The sequence below is a fragment of the Eleutherodactylus coqui genome, chromosome 2 (genome assembly GCF_035609145.1).
Source record: "Eleutherodactylus coqui strain aEleCoq1 chromosome 2, aEleCoq1.hap1, whole genome shotgun sequence".
NCBI lineage: Eukaryota > Metazoa > Chordata > Amphibia > Anura > Eleutherodactylidae > Eleutherodactylus > Eleutherodactylus coqui.
This window is the reverse complement of record NC_089838.1, coordinates 190942800-190969612: the sequence shown is the minus strand read 5'-3', so window position 1 is coordinate 190969612 and position 26813 is coordinate 190942800. Positions and strand designations below refer to the sequence as shown.

The window sequence follows — 26813 nt, the reverse complement described above, 5'->3', positions numbered from 1 at the left end:
GTTAACCCCCAAAAAGTTGAGGAGCCGTGTGATATTCCACTGAACCGATGGGAAGTGGGAGTAAGTAGTTGTATAGAATTGTTTGTCATCATGCTTGATTGACCCAAAGTATATGATGGTATGATATTTGGTTGATTTCGTGATGGCAGGGGGGTTACCAGTATTTGAAAGAAGTTTGAAATGAGTGGAGTAAGTCTCGATCCTCCTGTTGCACTACATCCTGCTTTTTATTATTATTATTATTATTATTATTGAAGAGATTGGTTGACCATGTGTTAAGTAGGGGATGCGAGTCCGTGATGTCTGCCTTTTATTTTTAATTTTTCTTTTAGTACTTGGTTTTCCCCCTGATACTCCCTTTTCCACCTCTGAAATTTCAGCTTCGGAAAAACCAGTGCATTTCCTATTTGAAAGTCTTTACAGTCTCTTCCTATTTCCTATGTTTTTTCTCCCTAACCCCTTAATGCTACAGGATGTACAGTTACGTCCTGCAGCGTCGTTCTATGTATGAAGGGAGATCGCGGGGTGATCTCTCTCTGTACAACGCGGGCACTAGCTGTCTCTTACAGTCGACACCCGGTAGCAACAGCTCCGAATACAACACTGCTGATCGGAGCTGCCAACCCTTTAAATGCCGCTGTCAATTCGGACAGCAGCATTTAAATCTCCCGAATAATGTTCGGGGGTCTTGTACGGCACCGCGATGAGATCACAGGGAGCCAGGCAGGTGTCATTGTAGCCGGGGGACTTCTGAAAGGGCTTAGGGCTGTCATAGCAGAATGCCTATCAAGCCATCCCTGTGGGGTGGCTTGATAGAATGCCTGCCCGATTGCAGTATGATGTAGTGCTATAGCATTACATCATACTGCAGGAGTGATCAGAGCATCATAAATTGTTGCCCCCTGTGGGGACTAAAAAAAAAGTTAAAATTAGATCAATAAAGTTTTACTAATTATTAAAAAAGCTATAAAAGTAAAAAAAAAAAGTTTTGCCATATTTATAATAAAAGAATCTAAATAATAAAACAAAAATACATATTTGGTATCAGTAAGTCCGATCTATCAAAGTAACACATTATTCACCCCGCACAATGAATATCATTAGAAAAAAAAAAAGAACATCAGAAATTTTTTGGTCACCCTGTCTCCAAGAAAAAAATATTAAAAGCAATCAAAAAAGCGATCGTATGTATTTCAAATGGTACCAACGCAAACCACAGGATGTCCCACACAAAATGAGCGCTCGCACAACTATATCAACAGGAAAATAAAGTTATTGCGCTTAGAAGATGGCGACAGAAAATAATAATAAAAAAAAAATTCTTTGAAAAAAATAAAAGTAGCACAACAAAAAAAAATTATGTAAGTTTGGTATCGTAGTAACTGTACTGACCAATAGAATAAGATTATCATATCATTTTTATTGCAGTTTGTTCACCGTAGAAACGAGACGTACCAAAAGATGACACAATTTCGTTTTTATTTCATTTTACTCCACTTAGAATTTTGAAAGCTCTTCAGTACATTATGTGGTATGTTAAATAGCACCATTAAAAAATACAACTCATCCTGCAAAAACAAGCCTTCATACAGCGACGTCGATGGATAAATGAAGGAGTTACGATTTTTTTAAAAGGGAGGAGGAAAAACCGGAAAAAGGGCCATGTCCTTATGGGGGTTAATATATATTTTTTTAGGTTTTCAATATTTTTTGGGGAGCATCAGGCTTGAAACAATGCCAGCATGGCACCATAGTGTGGTTCCACAGAAAATAGGGTTATGGCTTCATAAGAGTGGACAGAAGTGGAGATCAGATTTACTTTCACTCTCTATGACAGTGGTTCCCAACCGGGGTGCCGCGGAAATTACATCGGTAGTGGGGACATGCAGGGCCCTGCTAGAGGAGCTGGAGGAATGCTGCCAGGAGCAGAGACCGAGCAGAGGAACAGCACCGACATACAATCCACTGCTATAGGACCTTCAAGGACCTGGAGGTGCAGCCAATCTGGAGCTAGGGGTGTGTCAGGGGCATTCCTACATCCCTGCACTGTCACACCCCAAGCTTCCTGGTGGCTCAAGATACACAAGTACGAGTAGGAGGTAAGTATATGGGTTTTGGGGAGGGGTTTATTGTTATTACTTGGGGGGGTTAATGTTACTGGGGGGATGGAGGATTAATGTTACTGGGGGTTAATGTTATTACTCGGCAGCTAATGTTACTGGGGGGTGGTTAATGTTACTGAGGTGGGTTATTATTATTACTGGGGGGGGGGGTTAATGTTACTGGGGGGGGGGGTGGAGGGTTAACGTTACTGGGGGGTTAATGTTATTACTGGGGAGGGTTATTGTTATTACTAGGGGGGGTTAATATTACCGGAGGGTTAATGTTACTGGGGGATTAATGTTATTACTTGGGGGGGGGGGTTAATGTTACTGCTGGGGAGGGGGTTAATGTTATTACTGGGGGAGGGTTAATGTTATTACTGGAGGAGGGTGAATGTTACTGGGGGGTTAGTGTTATTACTGGGGAGGGGGGTTAGTGTTATTACTGGGTAGGGGGGGTTAATGTTATTACTGGGGAGGGGGGTTAATGTTATTTCTGGGGGGAGTTAATGTTGTTTCTGGGGGGGCAATGTTATTTCTGGGGAGGGGGGGGTTAATGTTATTTCTGGGGGGGGGTTAATGTTATTACTGGGGGGAATTAATGTTACTACTGAAGAGGGGGGTTAATGTTATTACTGGGGAGGTTAATGTTGGGGGGTTTAATGTTACTGGGGGTATGGGGGGGGTTAAAGTTTTTACTGGGGGAGGGTTAATATTAGTGGGGGGGTTAATGTTATTACTGGGGGAGGGATAATGATGCTACTGGGGCCGCAATAGGGGTTGCCATGGCTACTGGGGCCACAATAGAAGTCGGCATGGCTACTGTGGCCACAATAGGGGTTGCCATGGCTACTGGGGCCACAATAGGTGCCGCCATGGCTACTGGGGCCGCAATAGGTGTCGCCATGGCTACTGGGGCCGTAATAGAGGTCACAATGGCTACTGGTGCCGCAATAGGGGTTGCAATGGCTACTAGGGGTCACCGGTTACTGCCGGGGCCGCAATGGGGGTCACCTGTTACTGCCAGGGCCGCAATGGGGGTCACCTGTTACTGCTGGGGATGCAATAATTACTACCGAGGCCACCAATATAGGGGGTTGATATTACTAGTGGGGCCACCAACATGGGGGGGGGACACTATTACTACACAGGGCGAATTAGTTGTGGATTCTATAGCAGCTGTAGCAGCAAAGTGGATGAGATTTTGAAAATCATCCACACGGTGTGGAAACAATCTGCACAAAGCCTGTGCAGACGCTGACATGAGGGGCGGAATTTAATTCCGCAGCATGTCAATTTTAAATATAATGTATATCAATAGCCCACCCAGCGCTCCTCTCTATGTATTTTTTTTAAATGGCCCTGTCCTTTTTATGATGATGGAGGTAAAAATCATAATAAGTCATAATAATCCACACCCTAGCCATGCCCCTGATGACACCACAGCCACACCCCTAACCACACCCCCTTTTGGTAGGGGTGCCGCGCCGTAAAATTTTTTTCCCAGGGGTGCCGTAAGCCTGAAAAGGTTGGGAAACACTGCTCTATGAGATGGGACAAGCTTCCCAAAGTTTACATTGCCTGCAAGTGTAGTGGCCTGAAGTTAGTGGGGCCCCTCCATAATGTTATATGTTTGTCTTATACAATTGAATTGTCAGTGTCTTCTATGTAGTATGCATTTGAGATGTATATTGCACCTCTGCAACACTGAAAGGGTTAATGTCTGGATTATGTCTGAGAAATGTATCATGTTGTATGTCATGTGACTGTGATTCATATATGGCTTTGCATGGTAGATGCAAAAAGGAGGAGAGAGAGTGAGGGTATGTGCATAGAGTTGGTCAAAGTCAGTAAGAGTAAGGTAGTCTCTGCAAGAGAGTGAACCCCAGAGACATTGGACGGTCTGTGCGTGCAGTATGGAAGAAGCTGAGAGATATCCTTCAGCTCAGCCTGGGTCTACTCTTCTCAGGATGTGCCAGTGTTACCATTAAAGCTCCGAGAAGGAGAGAGAGAAAGACACCTGAAGTGTGTGTTGACCGGTAGAAAGTTGGAGAGAGTCGCCGGGAGCAGGATCACACGGATAACTAGGACTGTGGATCGAGAGCCACCGTGACATAATCATCCTTACCAACCCCGCCATCTCCTTGGCCAATCACAATCAACTCTTTCTGCAGGCGGGGATTTTAAATCCCTGCCTGCTGATAGATCAGCACTACAGAGCCGGGGACAGCGGAGAGAAGATGCAGCTGAGCTCCAGCAGCTGAAGGGAGGTGAGTATGTATTTTTTTTGTTTTTTACACTACTTTTACTAGTTTTTCAGGGAAGGGGCTTATATTTAAAGCCCTTCCCTGAAATCCAATGACAGGGAGCCACAGCAGGATCCTCTACCGCAGCTGTCATGTGTGACAGCTGTGGTAAGGAATTGAAGAACTCCTCTGCTGCATCTGTCACAGATGTGGCAGGGGCAACAGCAGGGAATTCTTTTTACTAGCGGGGATGAAGGAAACATCTGCCGCGTGTGGCAGATGTGTTCTGCATCCTCGCGGGTGAACCGGCAGCGGCTGAGAGGTAATTTTCTTTTTTCTCACTAAAATTATTGTTTTTCAGGGAAGGGCTTATATATATAAAGCCCTTCCATGGAAAACAATTCAGGGATGCCGGCAGACCATTGTTTTCAGCAGCCGCGGCTCCATTGAAAAATGCTCGAGGCTCCCATTGACTTCAATGATGTTCATTACTCGAAACGAGCCCTCGAGTATTACAAAAAGCTCGGCTCGAGTAACAAGCGCCCGAGCATTTTAGTGTTCGCTCATCTCTAGTTATAATCACTGGTTACTTGATTTATTATGGTTACCAGAGTGGAGTTGGGAAGGAGCTTTCCCCCTAAAACAAGGAACATTGGCTTTCACCTCATGGGGTTTTTTGCCTTCCTCTGGATCAACATTGTAGGATAAAAGGTTGAACTGAATGAACATATGTCTTTTGGCCTTATATACCATGTTACTACAATTACCCACTATCTAGTAATCACCTTGAATATTACCACTCTGAAGACCCTTACCAAACATCTTCATTTCTCTCAGCTCTCTGCCTACAGGTAATTTGATTCCAGACCTAACAATATTGTAGCAGCACCATTGTCTTATCTCCATTTTATTTCTGCTTCATTTCTCATACTGTATTGCATTGTCTACATACTTCATAACCTGTCATCCTCCAATTCCTGTGTAAAATCTGTGATTAGTAAATAATTGCAGTTTGCTCACATTTATGAATTCTGTACTATTTCGCAATTTATGAAATACCCGTATTAAGGAGAGCTGCAGTTCAGGAAGCTAAGGATAATTCAGAACTAAGAATGAAGATGCATTAGTTTTGAACAGATTAAAGGTGGGCCATCAGAATCAATTCCACTGGTGGGCCTGATGTACTGTTCCTCAGTCTAACACCGATTCACAAAAAGTGGCTGCACAAGAAAAAGTCTTTGAATAGCTGTTATAATTATCAGACTGAAAACCATACTATCTCAAAATTGATACATAACAAATAACACTGGGAACAAAAAAATGTTTTTTCATGGTGCCTAGAATTCTAGACCTAATTCTGGGTATTTTTGTGCTGCTCATTCCGAAAATACCCTTCATTTCGTTCTACAAGCTGTCATTATTTATTTTTGTTACATTTACTTTATTTTCCCGCCAACATTTGCTTACTATTAGTACATATGATACATATCACCACAGCTGCACAATAAACTTGGTTTGATGAAACAATTTGCTAAAGACATTGAAGAGAAATGGAACGTGTGTCGACTACAAATGTAGAATATGTCCTGTGATGAGCATGGAGGAAGTTAAAAGCAGGTAAATTCGATGGACTACAAATCTGGGAACTCATGAAATACCCGCGTCTCCAAGATTTAGTGGACAACTTTGAGGCGTGTGCTCTGTCGTTGTTCTTTATGGTTGTAAAGCATTTCCTTGGGAACTATAAGGCTGTAAACCTAGGTACATTTTTGTAGAATATTATCACTTCTGTTTCTGAAGACTTGGGTGTAACATGAGCATGAGATTGCAGGACCAGCAGTCATTGTGGATGGATTTCCAGATTGTCTTGGTGATGTAAGTGATGAACAGGGTGAACAATGTTACCAGGAGATAAGAACCATGAAAGAACAGGACTGTGGATGATAGGATACACATATGATGGCGGACTACTGGTGACCATGGAAGAACAGGAATGCAGACAATGGGATACACATATGATGGGGGACTACTGGTGAAACATCCAGTGCGAATGTCCAGGAATATCTCATCACAGGAAATCACAGAAATGTACTTTCAGCGACATGTCTCAGTGAAGAAACTCTTGTTTTATTTGTGTTCAAGTCCTCTTGGGATTTATCTTTGTACCTTCAACTTTTGATTGGCAGTCATTACATGTACAATACAATATGTGTACATGTATATATTTATATGGACATATGTCATATCATGATAAGCAGACCTGATGGAGAAAAACTAATATCATTTTCAGAATCTATGACCCCAAAATACCCCGAAAAAGTTCGAATACCTCAGTCACCAAAAATTGTGTTCCCCAGTGTAATAGATGAAACAGTAACATAGTATGTTGTGCTGAAAAAACAAATGTCCATCTAATTTAGCCTGTTTCCACCCCATCCCCCCATGTTTATCCAGAGGAAGGCAAAAAGTCAATTTACCACACCCTGGGGTAAAAAATTCCTTCCGGACTTCATAATAGCAGTCAGAATAATCTCTGGATCAACACTCTTCACAGAAGGTTCCTTCCTGACTTTAAGTCTGACAGTCGCAAGATCCACTAATCAGCAACCCTTCTGACTATTTAATGTCTATATTCTGTAATGTCAGAGCACTCTAAAAAGACATCTAGTCCCCTCTTAAACTCCCCAGTCAAATTTCTCAGGCAGAGAGTTCCACAGTCTCACTGCTCTTACAGTAAAGAACCCCCCTCTTTCTTCGAAATGTAGAGGATGCCCCCTTGTTACCGCCACTGTCCTGGGTATTATTAGATCATTTAGAACAAAAAAACAAAAGTTAATTTTTTTATTATGGGAGACCTACCGTATATACCGGCGTATAAGACGACTTTTGAACCCCGAAAAATCTGCTCTGCAGTCGGGGGTCGTCTTATGCGCCGGTAATACAAAAAAAAAAAAAGTGTAAAAAAAAAAAAATTCATTACTCACCTCCCACGGCGTTCTGTCGCGCTCCGGCAGGATGTCGCTCGCTCCGGCAGGATGTCGCTCGCTCCTCGTCGCCACCGCAGCATAGCTTTCTGAATGCGGGGCTTGAAATCCCCGCTTCCAGAAAGCTAGTACACACGCCGGCAGCCATGACAGCATTGAATGGCTGTGATTGGCTGAAGGCGCACGTGTTAGCAATCACACCCATTCAATGATGTCATTGAATAGTGTGATTGGCTGAAGCCACGCGCGCTTTAGCCAATCACAGCCATTCAATGATGTCATGGCTGCCGGCGTGTGTATTAGCTTTCTGGAAGCGGGGATTTCAAGCCCCGCATTCAGAAAGCTATGCTGCGCCGGGGACGAGGAGCCAGCGACAGCCTCCCGGAGCGAGCGACATCCTGCCGGAGCGCGACAGGACGCCGTGGGAGGTGAGTAATGAATTTTTTTTTTTTCACCACTGTATACCGGCGTATAAGGTGACAGTTGGGGGGTCGTCTTATACGCCCCGTCGCCTTATACGCCGGTATATACGGTAGTATGTCTGGCCACTCCTCCTCCATGTTCTTCAAAAAGGTATCTTTTCTTTGTAATAGTGCAACTGCATATTGCGAATACAACATACATTCTGTCCATGCATGCATACAACATAAGGGCCTTGCATCTGTTTACTGCTGCTTTATGTTTGTGACGAGCAGAACATTTTATTGCTCAACTCACACAGCAGCTGTTTTTCTGTTACCTTACAGAGCATCTGGAGCAACAGGTGAGCTATCAGAGATGGGAATTTAGATAGCAAAACATGGAAAGAAACAGCTAACTGGAGGCAGTTGGCCCAACAGCACAAAACAATTTTGGGAGACTAATCTCCCATAATGGACAAGCATTTTATGAAAGCTATGAAAACAAATGCTATATAAAGTGAATTCACTGACATCGAAAGTAGTAAGAACTGAAGCCATGTTATTAGTACTGGTGTTCCAATGTGTAACTACTGGAACCTCCACAGATCCTGAGAACAGGTCTATTGTTGTTACTCTAAAACTAGGGCAGAAAAGAACCAGTAATAAGAGCTATTGGGACTGATGGAAACACACAATTCTATTGTCAGGGAACTGGGGTCCGGGTAACTGGAAGTCCCTGAAACTACCCGCAACCCCTGTCCCTACCTACTTGCCCCCCTAGTCTAAGCCCTAGGGCGACAAATGGGTGACAGTCCCTAGGCTCACTAGGGATGCAGGGTGGGAGTCAGACACACAGACAAATACAAGGAGACACACAGACACAAAGGCAGATCAGGCAATCCGGGTTGGCAACAGGAGAAGGCGAGCAACAAGGGGTCAGGCGTAGGCAAAGTCAGGTCAAAGGCAAGCAGGGCATCAATCCAAGGGTACGCGGGTGTAGCTGGAAGCCAAACACACACTGGCAACTTCTGGAGGAAACAGAGCAGTTTAAATGCTGTCAGAACTCCAGCCCCAGCAACTGATTTGGGCGGGGAGCCTAACAGCAGCAGGACCCAGACATGATGCAGCAAGTGCAGAGCAGAGACCCAGACATCAATCAGCGAGTGTAGAGCAAGTACGCCCGGGTGCCATGGCAAAGGTAATGCGGTGCGGGACAGTAGCTGCCACATCCCCAGCAACTCGGCTAACTAGGCGCATGCCCCCTGCGCACGGGAGCGTGCGTCCAGAGCCGGCGTACCAGATCACGGCAGCCAGGGGAGGTCACCAAGACCGGGGCTCCCCTGCGCCGCACCCTCGCAGCCCGGGAGATAGGATCATCAGTGAGGGTACGGAGACCCCAAAAGTCGCTAGTTCTGACATCTATATCTTCCATAGACTTGTGTGAAAGATAGGAAAGGTCCTCGTCATTCATAGGCTCAGTTGGCTTACACTATACTTTGAAGCACATTTTCAACCTATTTTATGCCAGTTACACGTTTGCGTAAAAATTAGCAACTGCGCCGGCACTGCCACTTTTTGAAAAAAATGGATGGGGCTTGTCAGGAGGGTGTGTAGACAGATTTATGTATAACTTTCACCAGAAACTGGTGTAAATCATACCAGAAATGAACTCCTGGTCGGACCTGGCATACGTTTCTGTCTAGGCGCACAGAGCTGCCGGGATGCGCAGAATTCATGAAGATGTGTGCCCCTTTTCATGTATTCAGTGCACCGTGGGCATGGGAGAATTGTACTAAGCCCAGCTCAGAAAAAGCTAGGTTTAGTACATTCTCTCCATTGTTAGGATACGTATGGGAATCCTGCTTAACAGTGAACAAAGATCAGGAACAATTTCATCGGAAGGTAAACTGGAATATTACCAGGGCCTCCATATTCTAGCCGCTCTTCGAAGATGGGACCCTCAGCAGCAACCTGACATTGGAGCAGAAGAACATTCTGTCAGTCCAAGTCAAAAGTTAGATGCTACTGTTATTGAGATGCTATATGGAGGTACTATTTAGGTATTCTATGTTGGTATTATCTGGGTACTTAGCAGCTGTATTGTGTGAGCGCTGTATGGAAATGTTTTTTGACATTATTTGGATATAAACATTCGGGTAAAAACTGCAACCTACAAGACAAACTGACCAGATGGATCTGCTTTGCTTGTTGCCCAGGGCCTCATTTTTTATAAAACTGTCTTAAAAAAGAGGTAAATTGAGGTCAACTTCTAAAATAACATTGAAAATGAAATTTTGGGAAAGTAGTTTATTCTTAATGCCTCGTTCAGATGAGCTCTGTTTTAGCACTTGTGAGACACGTTAAAACAGTGCTTCTATAGGAACCATTGGGCTCCCAGTTGCGTGGAAGGATAGGACATGTCCTATATTTGCTGTGTGCTTTCCATAGGCTCCTATGGGAGCCTTGAAAGCATGCAGCATATACCTCGGATTGTGTGAACCGGCTAGCTCATGTAGCTTGTGATCTTTTCAGTACTATAGCAGCGATCTTTTCTCGCTGCTAACAGCGCTAAAACAGCGCTCATCTGAACGACCCCTAAATGCAATTTATTTTAAATATCATTCATACTGTGGGAACCCCTAAATCTGATGGATTATGGATACCAGATCACATATATACCCCTATACAAAACATCAGTTCATAAAGTACACTAAAGCCTGAATGAGACCGTCTTCTGGAAGAAAGATAAAAAATACTTTAAAACATAGGAGGCAAGTTCAATAGACTTGGCAGATTACAGAAATCCACTGAGGTGCATTGATACTACTTAAGAATAACAATGCTCTCAAATTAGCAAAATATTGTTACGCAAAAACTAGAGTTCAAACAATAAAGTAAAACTGTATATGTTTTTAGTTGAGTAGTGTAGAAGCAGCTTAGAAATATCTCAGCAGTCCCATTGAAGGTGAATGAAGCGATGACTGCGCACGCTCTGCCAGCACTCCAATCAGAGTCATGTCACTGCAGTCACAGGAGAACAGGACAGGGGAGTCCCATTCTCGATCTCAGTGAAAGTCTCAGCGGTGAGACAATCCCCCTCAGCCTCCGATCAGCAAGTTAGCCCCTATGTACAGGAAAGGGGATAACTTGTTAGTCCGGTAAAAACCCTTTAAGGCACAAAATAGGCCAGTCACTAAGGAGTTAAGCACTGCATCTGCACCATGGTAATTTCCTTGAGTCTAACAAATCATGCATATAAAATACTCCTAAACTTGGCCAGCTGGAGGCAAAGGATACCTGGTTTGGGTCAAACCCGATCTGGAAGACTTATCATTGATTGCAGAAGAATATATTCCCATGCATACAGCTGTGCATACGCACATATACATGAAGAAAAGAAAGGTGTTTATAAAAGTCCAAAAATCTCAAAATTAATATTAAGACTTTTGGGGGCTTGCAATTCAAGCTCGTAAATCTTTCTTGACTCTGCTCTTGATATTTTAACCATAAAATCTTCCTTTTCTGATCTTTATGCACAATATGTACAGCTAAAAACCTCAATCCCCTAGGAATACACTAGTAATATTCCCTTAAAGTGTTGAGACAGATTATGCGTCTCAAAACCACTTTTCATGTTATAAATGTGTTCTACAATCCTCCTTTTCACATTCCTAGAAGTCCTTCCAAGCTATTGTTTATTACATGGACATTAGATTAAAGCATAGGTCATCAATAGACATTCGAGAAAACCCATGTAAATAGATTACATTTTTACTATTGCATGTAAAATTTCTCTTATTATGTACTAATAATCATTAACGATTGATCTAAGGGCTACAGTCTATATAAAATAATATGTATAGATTGACAGAATGGAGGATTACAGGAGAAAATATACACAGAAGACTGTAACATGTATAGGCAATAGATACCGACCCTTTCTAGTATGTGCCCTTGTGGGATATATGATGTAGTTTAGACCCATAACTGTGGTTCATGCAGATCAGTAACTACTAGTGAGTTCATGTCCCTGGTGATCTATTCACATTATCTACTGACCATTGTGGTATTCTTCAGGACTTTTTAACTTTTTTCATGTGTTTTTAGATACTAATAAAAATTAATTTTCATGATTATTACATAGTGGTTTGTACAGTTTATGTAGGTGCTGCTTCTATTATTTCACAAAAAGCACATATTTGAACTTTGTAGTCCGAGGACCATGTGTAGTTTTATGCACTACATCTAATATGTATCTACAGCTACCTAATGAGTAATTGTGATTTTTTTTTAATTAAATGTACTATTTAAATTAAATATTATATGATAAAAAAAAATAAGAGTGTGAGACCAGAGGTAACAGGTTGATTCAGATAGCCTAGAAAGTTTCCTGCAGAAGACATAATTAACTAAGAAGAATTTAAACACAGTTATATGCAGCATGGGAAGCAGTGTTACAGTTGTAATGGAGGCAGACCACACAGCTGCTAGGGGTCTGATGTACTTGGCATAATGGATGCCTGGCATTACTCACCCATCCTACCCCATTGATTTTAGTGGAAAAGCTAATAAGTCATCTTCTCTTCCAGACCCCTTTCCCACCACCTCCAGAGATGAACTTTAAGCAGCCCAGCAACTCTTCAATGATTTATTTCTGAGAAAATCACAAGACTCAGCTGGCCAATAATATGTGGAGCATAATGATTAACCTTTGCAGGACCACATATTTTTCATAACGCTTTAATTTTCCCATTGACATAGTCATAGAGAGCTCTACTCTTTAATGCTAACTTATAGAAAAGCATTTAAAAAGTTTTAAGTGGGGAGAAATTTAAAAAATGCAATTGGGGGGTGGGGGGGAGAGATTTTACAGCGTTCTCAGTGCAGTAAAAGTGACATATGAAATTTGTTCAATGGGTCAGTATAATTACAGTCATCCCAAATTTATATCGTTTTTAAAAAAATGTCTTTCTGTTTTTGAAAAAGTGAATACAATTTTTCCTTGAACAAAAATTGCTTTCTGTTGCCATTTTCTAAGACCTGTAATTTTTACATTTGTTTGTCAACTGGGCTGTGTGAGGGCTTGTTTTTTGCAGGGCAAGCTGTAGTCTTTATTAGTACTATTTGGGGAAACATGTCATTTTTTATTAAAATTTTTAGGGAGACCGGATACAAAAAATAAATTGCAATTCTGTCCTTTTTTTAGTCTTCACCAAATGGGATAAATATTGTATTATTTTAATAGTTTGTACTTTTCCAGAGATGGTGATATAAAATATGTGGGGTCTTTTAATTGTTTGATTTTTAATGGAAAAAGGTTTTTTTTCTTACTTGTAATATTTTTTAACTTTTCTTTACTGTTAAATGCCAGTCAGCTTTGACCGCAGCATCTATACAGTTAACTAGCATTATCAGAGTTAGCTAGCTCTGATCATGGCAGTTACCAGTAGCTGTCAGAAACAGCTGATAGCTGCCAGGTATAGAGCAAAGACTCTTCACGACCGCACAATCTAAATTAACAATAGGCGGTCATGAAGTGGTTAAAGCAATGTGCTTCACAGTATAGATTAATTATTAAAACTCAATTTTTATTATAATTCGTTAAAATGTAACCCATGGGGCACACCAAACAAAAATAAAGACAAACAATACCAGCCCTTAAGGACTATGTGGTGGCATTATCTCCGCATTTATTAATGGGAGAGGAAAGGAACTCAGCACAGAAAGCCACCCCGATTATTGGTATTGGAAAAGCCTATATTCTTCCTGGCTTTTCCACTTCAGGTGAGATTGTACTAATTTCTGCTTGCTGAGTTACTGGATATGCATCCATCATCTATATTCTTCATTAATCGGAAGACGTGGTTTTTATTTCACTGGGAAATGAGATAACTTCACTGTTATCAGTGTTAAAAGTGTCGACATCTGGAGTTTAACATTACATTTTTGATGAAGGGTATAATAAATATTAAATAATTGGTAGACAGATTATTATCAAAAAATCTAGCAATGTAATATGATGGACAAATGAACAGACTTATTATTTTCATGAGTCTATGTGAATTTTGTTTTGTTGTCTTATATTTTCAACTTTTCTGAGTCACCAATCACAGACTCATTGCTGTCGCCATTGATGCACAAGAATCCCAGTTTTAACTTACATGGAATATGGTCCGTTCTGTAATTGCGAGTCTGGCTGTAAATTTCCTATATATTTTACCTGTGGACGGTGTGATTTATCAGATTAAATATCTACCTTCTCATTGTTGTAAACTCCCATTGTGTGAACGAGTTTAATGATTAACAGACTGAATGTATTGCAGAGGTAAAACTAAAAAGGAATACAGTGAAATCTCTGTTCTCATGTTAACGACTAAATAATCCTCATAGTGAACAGTACAAGGAAAGTTGGTAGTTTCGTGGCTTAATAGATTTTATAATGTAACTTCACTTTGTTAGAAATGTTATTTTAACCAATAATTCCCTTCTCCCTAAACAATGTCTCTTATAAATAAAACACTTCAACTAAGTTTCTGCAGCTTGTTTGTTGTCAAAGATTTAGGAGTAGAAACAATATAAATTATGGCTCAAAACGTGTTGTCTCATCCTTTCTAATTAGTAAATACTCAACTGCAGAATAGTTTCTTGTGCAGGTGTTTCTTCTTACTCAAGTCAGCAGTGCCCAGCAAGCAGGGATCAGTTTTCTGCCATATCCTCAGTATGTATCCTAAAGCCCTACTCAGGATTTTGAGCATGCTCTGTTTGGTGCAGTGGAATCTTACTCTGTCTCCATCTGGCGACTTTGCGTACCTGGTCTTTTCTGTGACCGCTGTGGCTCACCATCGGTCATGCACAGTACAGATTTTTCTTTAAATGTTTGCTCCACCCACGCTGTCGCTAGACGATGACGCAGGTACCAGCGACCTATCCGCAATGTCAATTGCGGATGGGCCGTGGGTCGGACAATTTACTCCAGAAGTCACATAATTAGTTGAATAAAGTCCCCCTGTCTGTAATCAAAGTTTCCTATGATCAGTCATTTAAAATTTAAATACACCTTTTGAGTCTGCAACACCACTAAGCAAACAAAATGAAGACCAAGGGGGTCTCCAAAGAGATCAGGACAAAGTTGTGGAGAAGTATAAATTAGGTTTAAGTTATTAAAAAGTATCCCAGACTGTGAACATCCCACAGAGTGCCATTAAATCCATTATAACTAGAGATGAACGAACGTACTCGTCCGAGCTTGATACTCGTTCGAGTATTAGCGTGTTCGAGATGCTCGTTACTAGAGGCGAGTACCACGCGATGTTCGAGTTACTTTCACTTTCATCTCTGAGACGTTAGCGCGCTTTTCTGGCCAATAGAAAGACAGGGAAGGCATTACAACTTCCCCCTGCGACGTTCAAGCCCTATACCACCCCCCTGCAGTGAGTGGCTGGCAAGATCAGGTGTCACCCGAGTATATAAATCGGCCCCTCCCGCGACTCGCCACAGATGCGTTCTGACAGAGATCAGGGAAAGTGCTGTCTTGCTGGAGTTGCTATAGGGAGAGTGTTAGGAGTATTTTAGGCTTCAAGAACCCCAACGGTCCTTCTTAGGGCCACATCTAACCGTGTGCAGTAGTGTGGAGGCTGCTTTTTGCAGTGTTGCACATTTTTTTTTTTGTATATCGGCCGTGCAGAGCATTGTGCCCTGCAGTAATTATACATAGTCCAGGGCCAGTAGTGGTGGTGAGGCAGGGACAGAAGACATATTTATTGAATATAGGCAGTGGGCCTTTCCAAAAACATTTGGGAAAAAAAATCTATTTGGGCTGCCTGTGACTGTCCTCAGTGTACTGGGTCTGTGCTGGGGGTAGTTGTCCTAATTCATACGCAGCCAGCTAAGTGTTACAGCAGGCTTGCGCAAAATTATTTCCTGGCTCTGTGTTGGCTGTTACATCACCGCCGTATTCCAGTCCACAGTGCAACAGTCTGCAGTTATTTTACATACTCCAGGGCCAGTAGTGGTGACGCAGAGAGAGAAGACATATACAGTGTATATAGGCAGTGGGCCTTTCCAAAAACATTTGGGAAAAAAAAATCTATTTGGACTGCCTGTGACTGTCCTCAGTGTACTGGGTCTGTGCTGGGGGTAGTTGTCCTAATTCATACGCAGCCAGCTAAGTGTTACAGTAGGCTTGCGCAAAATTATTTCCTGGCTCTGTGTTGGCTGTTACATCACCGCTGTATTCCAGTCCACAGTGCAACAGTCTGCAGTTATTTTACATACTCCAGGGCCAGTAGTGGTGAGGCAGGGACAGAAGACATATTTATTGAATATAGGCAGTGGGCCTTTCCAAAAACATTTGGGAAAAAAAATCTATTTGGGCTGCCTGTGACTGTCCTCAGTGTACTGGGTCTGTGCTGGGGGTAGTTGTCCTAATTCATACGCAGCCAGCTAAGTGTTACAGCAGGCTTGCGCAAAATTATTTCCTGGCTCTGCTGTGCGTTCCGTAAGCGAAGTCAGCCTCCAACCACAGGCCAATAAGTGGCACATTTAATTACAGCGTTCTGTTTCTGCACTACTGGTAATACACCATGCTGAGGGGTAGGGGTAGGCCTAGAGGACGTGGACGCGGGCGAGGACGCGGAGGCCCAAGTCAGGGTGTGGGCACAGGCCGAGCTCCTGATCCAGGTGTATCGCAGCCGACTGCTGTGGGATTAGGAGAGAGGCACGTTTCTGGCGTCCCCACATTCATCTCACAATTAATGGGTCCACGCAGTAGACCTTTATTAGAAAATGAGCAGTGTGAGCAGGTCCTGTCGTGGATGGCAGAAAGTGCATCCAGCAATCTATCGAACACCCAGAGTTCTGCGCCGTCCACTGCTGCAACTCTGAATCCTCTGGCTGCTGCTCCTCCTTCCTCCCAGCCTCCTCACTCCATTACAATGACACATTCTGAGGAGCAGACAGACTCCCAGGAACTGTTCCCGGGCCCCTGCCCAGAATGGGCAGCAAGGGTTCCGAATACTCTCCCACTGGAGGAGTTTGTCGTGACCGATGCCCAACCTTTTGAAAGTTCCCGGGGTCCGGGGGATGAGGCTGGGGACTTCCGGCAACTGTCTCAAGACCTTTCAGTGAGTGAGGAGGACGATGACGATGAGACACAGTTGTCTATCAGTGAGGTAGTAGTAAGGGCAGTAAGTCCGAGGGAGGAGCGCACAGAGGATTCGGAGGAAGAGCAGCAGGACGATGAGGTGACTGATCCCACCTGGTTTGCTACGCCTACTGAGGACAGGTCTTCAGAGGGGGAGGCAAGGGCAGCAGCAGGGCAGGTTGCAAGAGGCAGTGCGGTGTCTAGGGGTAGAGGCAGGGCTAGACCGAATAATCCACCAACTGTTTCCCAAAGCGCCCCCTCGCGCCATGCCACCCTGCAGAGGCCGAGGTGCTCAAACGCCTGGCAGTTTTTCACTGAGAGTGCAGACGACCGACGAACAGTGGTGTGCAACCTGTGTCGCGCCAAGATCAGCCGGGGAGCCACCACCACCAGTCTCACCACCACCAGCATGCGCAGACATATGATGGCCAAGCACCCCACAAGGTGGGACCAAGGCCGTTCACCGCCTCCGGTTTGCACCGCTGCCTCTCCCCCTGTGCCCCAACCTGCCACTGAGATCCAACCCCCCTCTCAGGGCACAGGCACTACCGTCTCCTGGCCTGCACCCACACCCTCACCTCCGCTGTCCTCGGCCCCATCCACCAATGTCTCTCAGCGCACCGTCCAGCCGTCGCTAGCGCAAGTGTTGGAGCGCAAGCGCAAGTACGCCGCCACGCACCCGCACGCTCAAGCGTTAAATGTGCACATAGCCAAATTTATCAGCCTGGAGATGCTGCCGTATAGGGTTGTGGAAACGGAGGCTTTCAAAAGTATGATGGCGGCGGCGGCCCCGCGCTACTCAGTTCCCAGTCGCCACTAATTTTCCCGATGTGCCGTCCCAGCCCTGCACGACCACGTTTCCCGCAACATTGTACGCGACCTCACCAACACGGTTACTGCCAAGGTCCACTTAACAACGGACACGTGGACAAGCACAGGCGGGCAGGGCCACTATATCTCCCTGACGGCACATTGGGTGAATTTAGTGGAGGCTGGGACAGAGTCAGAGCCTGGGACCGCTCACGTCCTACCCACCCCCAGAATTGCGGGCCCCAGCTGGTATCTGCGGCGGTGTATGCTTCCTCTACTAAACCACCCTCCTCCTCCGCAACCTCTGTCTCGCAATCAAGATGTGTCAGCAGCAGCACGTCGCCAGCAGTCGGTGTCGCGTGGCGTGGCAGCACAGCGGTGGGCAAGCGTCAGCAGGCCGTGCTGAAACTACTCAGCTTAGGAGATAAGAGGCACATGGCCCACGAACTGCTGCAGGGTCTGACAGAGCAGACCGACCGCTGGCTTTCGCCGCTGAGCCTCCAACCGGGCATGGTCGTGTGTGACAACGGCCGTAACCTGGTGGCGGCTCTGCAGCTCGGCAGCCTCACCCACGTGCCATACCTGTCCCACGTCTTTAATTTGGTGGTTCAGCGCTTTCTGAAAAGCTACCCATGCTTGTCAGACCTGCTCGGAAAGGTGCGCCGGCTCTGCGCACATTTCCGCAAGTCCCACACGGATGCTGCCACCCTGCAACATCGGTTTCATCTGCTAGTGCACCGACTGCTGTGCGACGTGCCCACATGGTGGAACTCTACGCTCCACATGTTGGCCAGGCTCTATGAGCAGCGTAGAGCTATAGTGGAATACCAACTCCAACATGGGCGGCGCAGTGGGAGTCAGCCTCCTCAATTCTTTACAGAAGAGTGGGCCTGGTTGGCAGACATCTGCCAGGTCCTTGGAAACTTTGAGGAGTCTACCCAGATGGTGAGCGGTGATGCTGCAATCATTAGCGTCACCATTCCTCTGCTATGCATCTTGAGAAGTTCCCTGCAAAGCATAAAGGCAGACGCTTTGCGCTCGGAAACAGAGGCGGGGGAAGACAGTATGTCGCTGGATAGTCAGAGCACCCTCCTGTCTATATCTCAGTGCGTTGAGGAGGAGGAGCATGAGGAGGATGAGGAGGAGGGGGAAGAGACAGCTTGGCCCACTGCTGAGGGTACCCATGCTGCTTGCCTGTCATCCTTTCAGCGTGTATGGCCTGAGGAGGAGGAGGAGGAGGAGGAGGAGGATCCTGAAAGTGATCTTCCTAGTGAGGACAGCCATGTGTTGCATACAGGTACCCTGGCACACATGGCTGACTTCATGTTAGGATGCCTTTCTCGTGACCCTCGCGTTACACGCATTCTGGCCACTACGGATTACTGGGTGTACACACTGCTCGACCCACGGTATAAGGAGAACCTTTCCACTCTCATACCCAAAGAGGAAAGGGGTTCGAGAGTGATGCTATACCACAGGACCCAGGCGGACAAACTGATGGTAAAATTCCCATCCGACAGCGCTAGTGGCCAAAGGTGCAGTTCCGAGGGCCAGGTAGCAGGGGAGGCGCAGAGATCAGGCAGCATGTACAGCACAGGCAGGGGAACACTCTCTAAGGCCTTTGACAGGTTTCTGGCTCCCCAGCAAGACTGTGTCACCGCTCCCCAGTCAAGGCTAAGTCGGTGGGAGCACTGTAAAAGGATGGTGAGGGAGTACGTAGCCGATCGCACGACCGTCCTCCGTGACGCCTCTGCCCCCTACAACTACTGGGTGTCGAAGCTGGACACATGGCCTGAACTCGCGCTGTATGCCCTGGAGGTGCTTACTTGTCCTGCGGCTAGCGTCTTGTCAGACAGGGTGTTTAGTGCAGCTGGGGGAATCATCACAGATAAGCGTACCCGCCTGTCAACCGACAGTGCCGACAGGCTTACACTCATCAAAATGAACAAAGCCTGGATTTCCCCAGACTTCTCTTCTCCACCAGCGGACAGCAGCGATACCTAAACAATACGTAGGCTGCACCCGCGGATGGAAGCATTGTTCTCTATCACCATCAAAAACGTGGACCTTTTAGCTTCGCCTCGCCTACAGTGTAATCCAATTAATTTTTGCCCACCTGCATTAAAGCTGACGTTACATCAGCTGTGTTGGGCACTGCAATGGGATATATTTATGTACCGCCGGTGGGTTCCAGGGAGCCACCCATGCTGTGGGTCCACAGGGAGTTGTAACTGCATGTGTCTACTTCTAAAGAACCCCAGTCTGACTGGGGCATGCAGTGTGGGCCGAAGCCCACCTGTATTTAATCGGACGTTACCTCAGCTGTGATGGGCACTGCAATGGGATACATTTATGCACAGCCGGTGGGTTCCAGGGAGCCACCCATGCTGTGGGTGCACACGGAATTCCCATTGCGGAGTTGTACCTGCCTGTGACTATTTATAAAAAACCGCGGTCTGACTGGGGCATGCAGACACCTTGACAGAATGAATAGTGTGTGGCACATAGGTTCCCCATTGCTATGCCCACGTGTGCAGCTCCTGATGGCGGTGGCACAGGATTATATTTCTCATTGCTTCTGTACAGCATTGTGGGCTATCGCCCCGCCCCTTTTAAAGAGGGTCGCTGCCTAGCCGTGCCAACCCTCTGCAGTGTGTGCCTGCGGTTCCTCCTCATGGCAGACGCACTTATAAATAGACATGAGGGTGGTGTGGCATGAGTGCAGCTGAAGGCTGCGCAGGGACACTTTGGTGTGCGCTGTAGACACTGCGTCGTGTGTGTGTGTGGGGGGGTTGGGCAGCATGTAACCCAGGAGAAGTGGCAGCGGAGTGTCATGCAGGCAGTGATTGTGCTTTGTTGGAGGTAGTGTGGTGCTTAGCAAAGGTATGCCATGCTAATGAGGGCTTTTCAGAAGTAAAAGTTGTTGGGAGGGGGGGGGGGGGCCCACTCTTGCCGCTTATGTGGCTTAATAGTGGGACCTGTGAACTTGAGATGCAGCCCAACATGTAGCCCCTCGCCTGCCCTATCCGTTGCTGTGTCGTTCCCATCACTTTCTTGAATTGCCCAGATTTTCACAAATGAAAACCTTAGCGAGCATCGGCGATATACAAAAATGCTCGAGTCGCCCATTGACTTCAATGGGGTTCGTTACTCGAAACAAACCCTCGAGCATCGCGATAATTTCGTCCCGAGTAACGAGCACCCGAGCATTTTGGTGCTCGCTCATCTCTATCTCTAATTATAACCAAATGGAAAGAACATGTCACAACTACAAACCTGACAAGACAAAACGGTCACAAAAACTCACATACTCGCAAGGGGGACATTAATCAGAGATTGAACAAGGACACCAATGCCAACTCTGAAGGAGCTCCAAAGATCCACAGCAGAGATAGAACTATCTGTCTATAGGACTACTGTAATCTATACACACCACAGAGTGACATTTTATGGAATTGGCCTAACCAAAGCCAAAACCTTAATATAACTGAGAATCTATGGCATGACTTGAAGATCATTTTACTCCAAAGCAGCCCATCGAACTTGAAGGAGCTGTAGCAGTTTTGCCAGGAAGAATAGGCAAAATAAACATACCCCAAGAGACTTACATCTGTAATTGCAGCAAATAGTTCCTATACTAATTATTAGCTTTCAGGGGGTAAATACTTATGCAAATCTTTTTTTGTCGTAATGACTTTTTGTGTCACAGTTAAAAATATTTTGCATCTTTAAAGTATGAGGCATATTGTGTAAAATGTACAACCCCCTAAAAGTCCATTTTAATTCCAGGGTGCAATGCAAGAAAATAAGAAAAAACATTAAAGGGATGAATACTTTTTAAAAGGTACTGTAATTCAGCCCCAAATTTGTGCCTTCTCTGTGTCCAGTTAGTAACTGAGCCCTTATAAGGTGACTGAGTCCTCAAATAGTCCCCCTTCTGTGCCCTTAAAGTAATAGTGCAATCCCCAAGGTAATTTAGTCCCAAAGTGTGTGCTGTCAAGGAAATTCATCCCCAAATAGTGCCTTTCTCAAAGTAATGAAGTCTCCAAATAAGCAGTGATGGTCCCTCAAGTTACCTCTAAGCAAGATCCTAAACAAGCACCTCTATCCTTCAAGATAATTAAGCCCTCATCCCAAATAGTGCTTGTTCTGTACCTCACTACACTGCTGGTGGCCCAAATAGCAGCAGGTCAATCTGTTTTACTCACTATGGCACCTCTATCTGACACAGCATGGTAGCTAATGCAGCCCGACTCCTCTCCTGTCTCCACCGCTTAGGCTACAGTTGGGGGGGAGGGTCCGGTTGCATTCACTTCCATACTGTGTTAGATAGCAGTGTTGCAGTGAGCAGTAAAGTTTGACTTGTTGCTGCTTTGGGCGGATAGCGGCGCAAAAGTAGGCAGTGCTAGAATGCTAAAACGTAGTGTCAATGAAGCCTAACTAAAATATTTTGCTTTATTTATTATGTAAGTTTTCTAACTGTTTCACATTTTTCTATATGCATTTGTTTGACATTCTTGCTGCTTTCCCCACTATAAATGGACATCCAATTAGTTCCACACAATGCTTATTCTTTACTGTCATTTCCCACAATGCAATGCTCTCAAATAATTTGAAACTAGCTGACTCTTGAATTTTAAATCACGTAAAGCATATTATGTAGATTTTAGATGCAGAATATAGTAAATTGGTGTTTAAAAGTAGATTTTTTTTTCAATGAACATGAAACATCAACTGTGAATGGGATATTATACGCTGTCCAGAAGACCAGACAATCATTTTTTCCAATTTTTTGTAGAAAAGGGAATGGTCAGTGGCAGTATCTGAGATATTAGGGTGCTTTGTGGACCCCCAGTATGACAGGAAGGTGTGTACTATGTTATGCGGATTGTGATTAAAACTAATGCGACAATAAATTAACCCCATAAGGACCAGGCTGTTTTGTACCTTAAGGACCAGACACCTTTTAGGGATTTTACCCATCTGGTGGTTTAACTGCCCTATTTTTTTCCTTCAGCTACCAAAATTATTTTTGCTGCATTATTTTTCGCATGACATATAGGGCGATTTTTTAAAATATCTTTTTCACTGACTTTTTTCCCCTGTTTTTTAGTTTTATTGGGGGTAAAAACGTAAAAAAAGTTTTTTTTTTAACATTTATAGTTTGTTTTTTTTAATTAGTATATTTACATTAAATAAAGTATGGGAATGGGTTCCTCTTCTTATTTCAGACATTTTGATATATTATATGTATGGTTTTGGATTACAGGACGCATACGGCGACAGTTTTGGTTTGTGTTTTTTTTTGTTTTTTATGTAAATATTTTTATTTTATTCTGTAATTTTGTTTTACCTATTTTTGTAATTATTTTTTTACCATCTATGTCCCTCATGACGTCATATAAGAACTCTAGGGACATTCAGATGTTTTTTTTGACACTTTTACACTGCAGGTGGGGCATCCATAGGAGCCCCAGTTACAGGGAAAACATCCCCTGTAGTGACAATAGTCACTGGCAGAGCTGATCAGGGTCTCCTGGGACCCTGTAGCTCTGCTGTGCCCGGAGATCCCGGGCATTCACGTGACTGCCGGCTCGTGTAGTGAAAGTTATACTTCCACTTTCCCTTTTCAGTACATAGCGTTCATTGAGTGCTGTGTATTAGGGAAAGGAGAAGGCAGAAGGGGTTAAAAACCACTCCTGCCTCCTCCTCCGGGTTATCAGCTGTGATGAACAGCTGACAACCTGTCCTGCTTCTGATTGATTGCAGAAGAAGGGACTTTAATCCCTTGCCTTATTTTTACTATTGTCTGGAATTAAAGCCCAGGACCAAGCGCCGTAAATTTACGGTGCTTGGTCCTCAATGGGTTAAAGGGTGCATGCACATTTACTTTTCTTCTAACATGTAATAGAGATAAATTACTAAAATGAAACAATCTGTGACATTCTTTAAAGCATTTTGACAAATTGGCTACTATCTCAGGGATTTGCTATTAATCTCCATGCATATGAGAGATATGTAACATAAACTATAGAAATCTAGAAGAAAGTAGTTCCATTGGACTTTTACTATATCTGTAAGTAAAGGTTTAAGCACCAAGACAAGTCTCATTTTCTGACATGTTTATATGTCATATCAATTGGTAGAGAAATATATACATTCCTGTTAAGGAGAATGAAACAAGTTTCTATAGTTCTGGCCAGTGATTTCCATTTTTTGTAAGAGTTTAAATCTACCAATGTGGAGCTCTTACCAAGACTTGTATGACGTTAACATGTTTTATTATGTACTTTGTATTTGTACAGTATTTCCTATTGAATATAATAAATAAACATCAACTTGTTGTTCTTTCACAGACCAAATTAAAGCTGTTTTACAAACTATACATTATATAAGTTGTAGCCAGCCAATAAGTTCAACTGTCTTGACCCTTATATTATATCTTGGACCACAGAGAATAAACTATTAGCTAAGGTTAATTTCTTGAATTGGAAATAATGAATAAACAGAACGTGTTATTCTACCAACCATTGGCTTCCAACAATTAATTATCAATTTAATTAGCAGTTTTGGTTGAAATTAATCATGTTTCCTACATAGGCTGTGACAATCTTGTGACTGTACTATGGCCTTAAAGAAAACTATTTGAAGGATCTCAGCACCACAAATGGAATACGGAATTCTAATGTTTTGAGTAAATGATTTTTACCTAAGAAATTATTCCACACACCTGCCATGTGAAGATGGTTGAATTAAAACAGTTGGGTTAACCTAGTTAAATTGGGTGCAGGATATAGTCATATATAGTAAGTAGGTTCCTGGGTGTGGATCATGTCCCAAAGAGTAATGTAAATGGCAAATAGTAGATTAGGTGCATTGTTAAAAATTTTGCATTGGGGCCACTCAGCTTCAAATTACACCACTGGATCCTACAGACTGTGGAAGCACATATTGGGCTATTTTTCTAAATCCAATGAGTAAGGGCTCGCACTAGTGTTTTTGCAGTATTTTTTGATGACTACAAACTCATCCACTTTGGCAATAGTAGAAATTGTCTGGTGGAAATAAATAACTCTCTGGACTGATCAGATGCAAAGGTATTACGACTCTACCCCTATGTTTCTAAAGATCAAAGTGGATTTTCTGGCAATCAGTTTATATACAATAATATGGGTTCCTCCTTGTAAATTATTGGCTCAGCATTACATAATATGGAATAGCATAGCTATCATCAACAAAATATAAAGCTTTTATCAGAATCAGTATCTTGCAATTAAAGTACCCTAATAGCAGACGAGGTAGGTTATCAGACATACAATACCATCCAGTAGGCTGTGTTGTGAATAAATACGTATTTTGTACATAATTATCAGGAAATGAGGAAATTGTATGCTCACAGCACTGATCATTTCTGATTGGATTAATCATGTTTCTAAAGGGAATATTTCCAACTATTATGTTGGACAAGTGCTGTTTTGAGGATTATCTGCTTTAATTTATCCTACAGTAAATATAATTTTCTTGGAAATGCTTCTGCTACGATTGTAAGTACAACTACTATATTATACAGAAGACAGTTCCATAATCATTTCAAAAAGCCTACACACAGATGTAGCAAAGCTGAGTTTGTCATTTTGCACAACTAAAGGTTTCATTTTCTTAACCGTGCAGAAAAGAAACAAGCCAGTTACAGTTTAGCCCTCCTACATCTGTATGGCAGAAAGCTGGGTGTCAAAATGACAAAGAATCAAGAATCTAAGAGTCATCTTAGAAAAGAAGTATGTACAAAGCAATATATTCACTTTGTATTGTTCAGCATCATTTTCCAGAACCTTAATATTCACACAACTATCGGAAGTGATATCATTGTAATTACTTACAGTATTTGTATTCAAAACTTGTGTTTCATCAGCTTTTCACTTTAATTTCCCCGGTGCTACTAATTGGAAGAAGGAGAAAATGTTAATCATTTACTTATAACACTTGCTCCCTCTCTTATTCTTGCTCTGAATTGCTGTATAATATTACACTTTTTTTCTAAATAAACTGTAAGTATATTATATACAAATAAGCTCTAAGCACATAATACATTCCATAGCACATTATTTTTCAATGTTGTCTGGTATCAATATACCTATAGTAAATAGTAAGTGTTATGTATACATAACTTTTCAATGTCTGAAAATATACAAAAGTGATGTTACTGAGTTGCAAAATAATCATAAATAGTGTCGAAAACTGGACTAGAGAGCTAAACTACAGGGAACTATAGTGAAACCTGTTATTTAAGGACTAGAAATAAAACTGCACAGTACCTTGGCACAGCTGCGGCAGAAGGCAGGAGATGTAGTCTGTGTTCTGTATGACATGGCATTGCTGCACAAAAACAGCCCCGCTGTTCTCTGCTTCTCCATCCCACATCCACTTTTAGACACTCCTCTTAAGTTGCTTAACTAGTTCACTGACAAAGTCACAGTGTAACCAGGTCTTGCTAAGATAATCTTCATTTGTAAAAAAAATAGATTCTTAAATACAATTATCAGATCATATGTGCAAACCAGTGTGTATTTCTTATATAAAATAAGTACATTGTACATATCAATAATTGTAAGTCCTTAAACATCATTTAAAATAGCTAAGGCAGCTGGACACAGAAGTGATGAGAGGAACAAGAGCAGACATGGACTATGGAAAAGGAACAATGACACCTGGAGCACAGGCATCACAACAGGACTGGAACATGGTCATAGGAGCAAAAGTGGTATGTGGCCATAGTAGAAGGACTTAAACATGTCCACAAAAGTAGAACTGGAACATGAATACAGGAGCAGGACTGCAGCATGGTCACAGGTGCATGACTGAAACGTGTTCGCAAGAGCAGGACTGGAATGTAGTCACAGGAGCTGAGTCTAGAGTAGAATCAAGGAGAGCAGATCAGGAATCAAACGTAACGACCAAAAGTCAAGGCAGTAGCATAATCAGTATTAGTTTGGAGTTGGGTATAACTTTAAGTACTAGTACTAGTGAATGTTATGTAGCTGATGAGTAACAAAATGTCAAAAAGAAAAAACTATACTCAACTGCAACAGTTGCTGTTGAAGCTCTCATGGAACAAGAGTCTGTGTGGA

At 43.3% G+C, this 26813-nt stretch overlaps 1 protein-coding gene across 1 annotated transcript in view; it reads right to left on the bottom strand.

Annotated features, from left to right (window-relative positions):
• PRKCQ (protein kinase C theta) overlaps window positions 1–25605 on the bottom strand; it is a 109132-nt gene extending 83527 nt beyond the window's left edge. The window contains exon 1 of the mRNA XM_066592106.1: window positions 25566–25605. The gene's annotated coding sequence lies outside the window, so the exon portion shown is untranslated. The remainder of the gene's footprint in view (window positions 1–25565) is intronic.
• Window positions 25606–26813: the final 1208 nt, after the last annotated feature.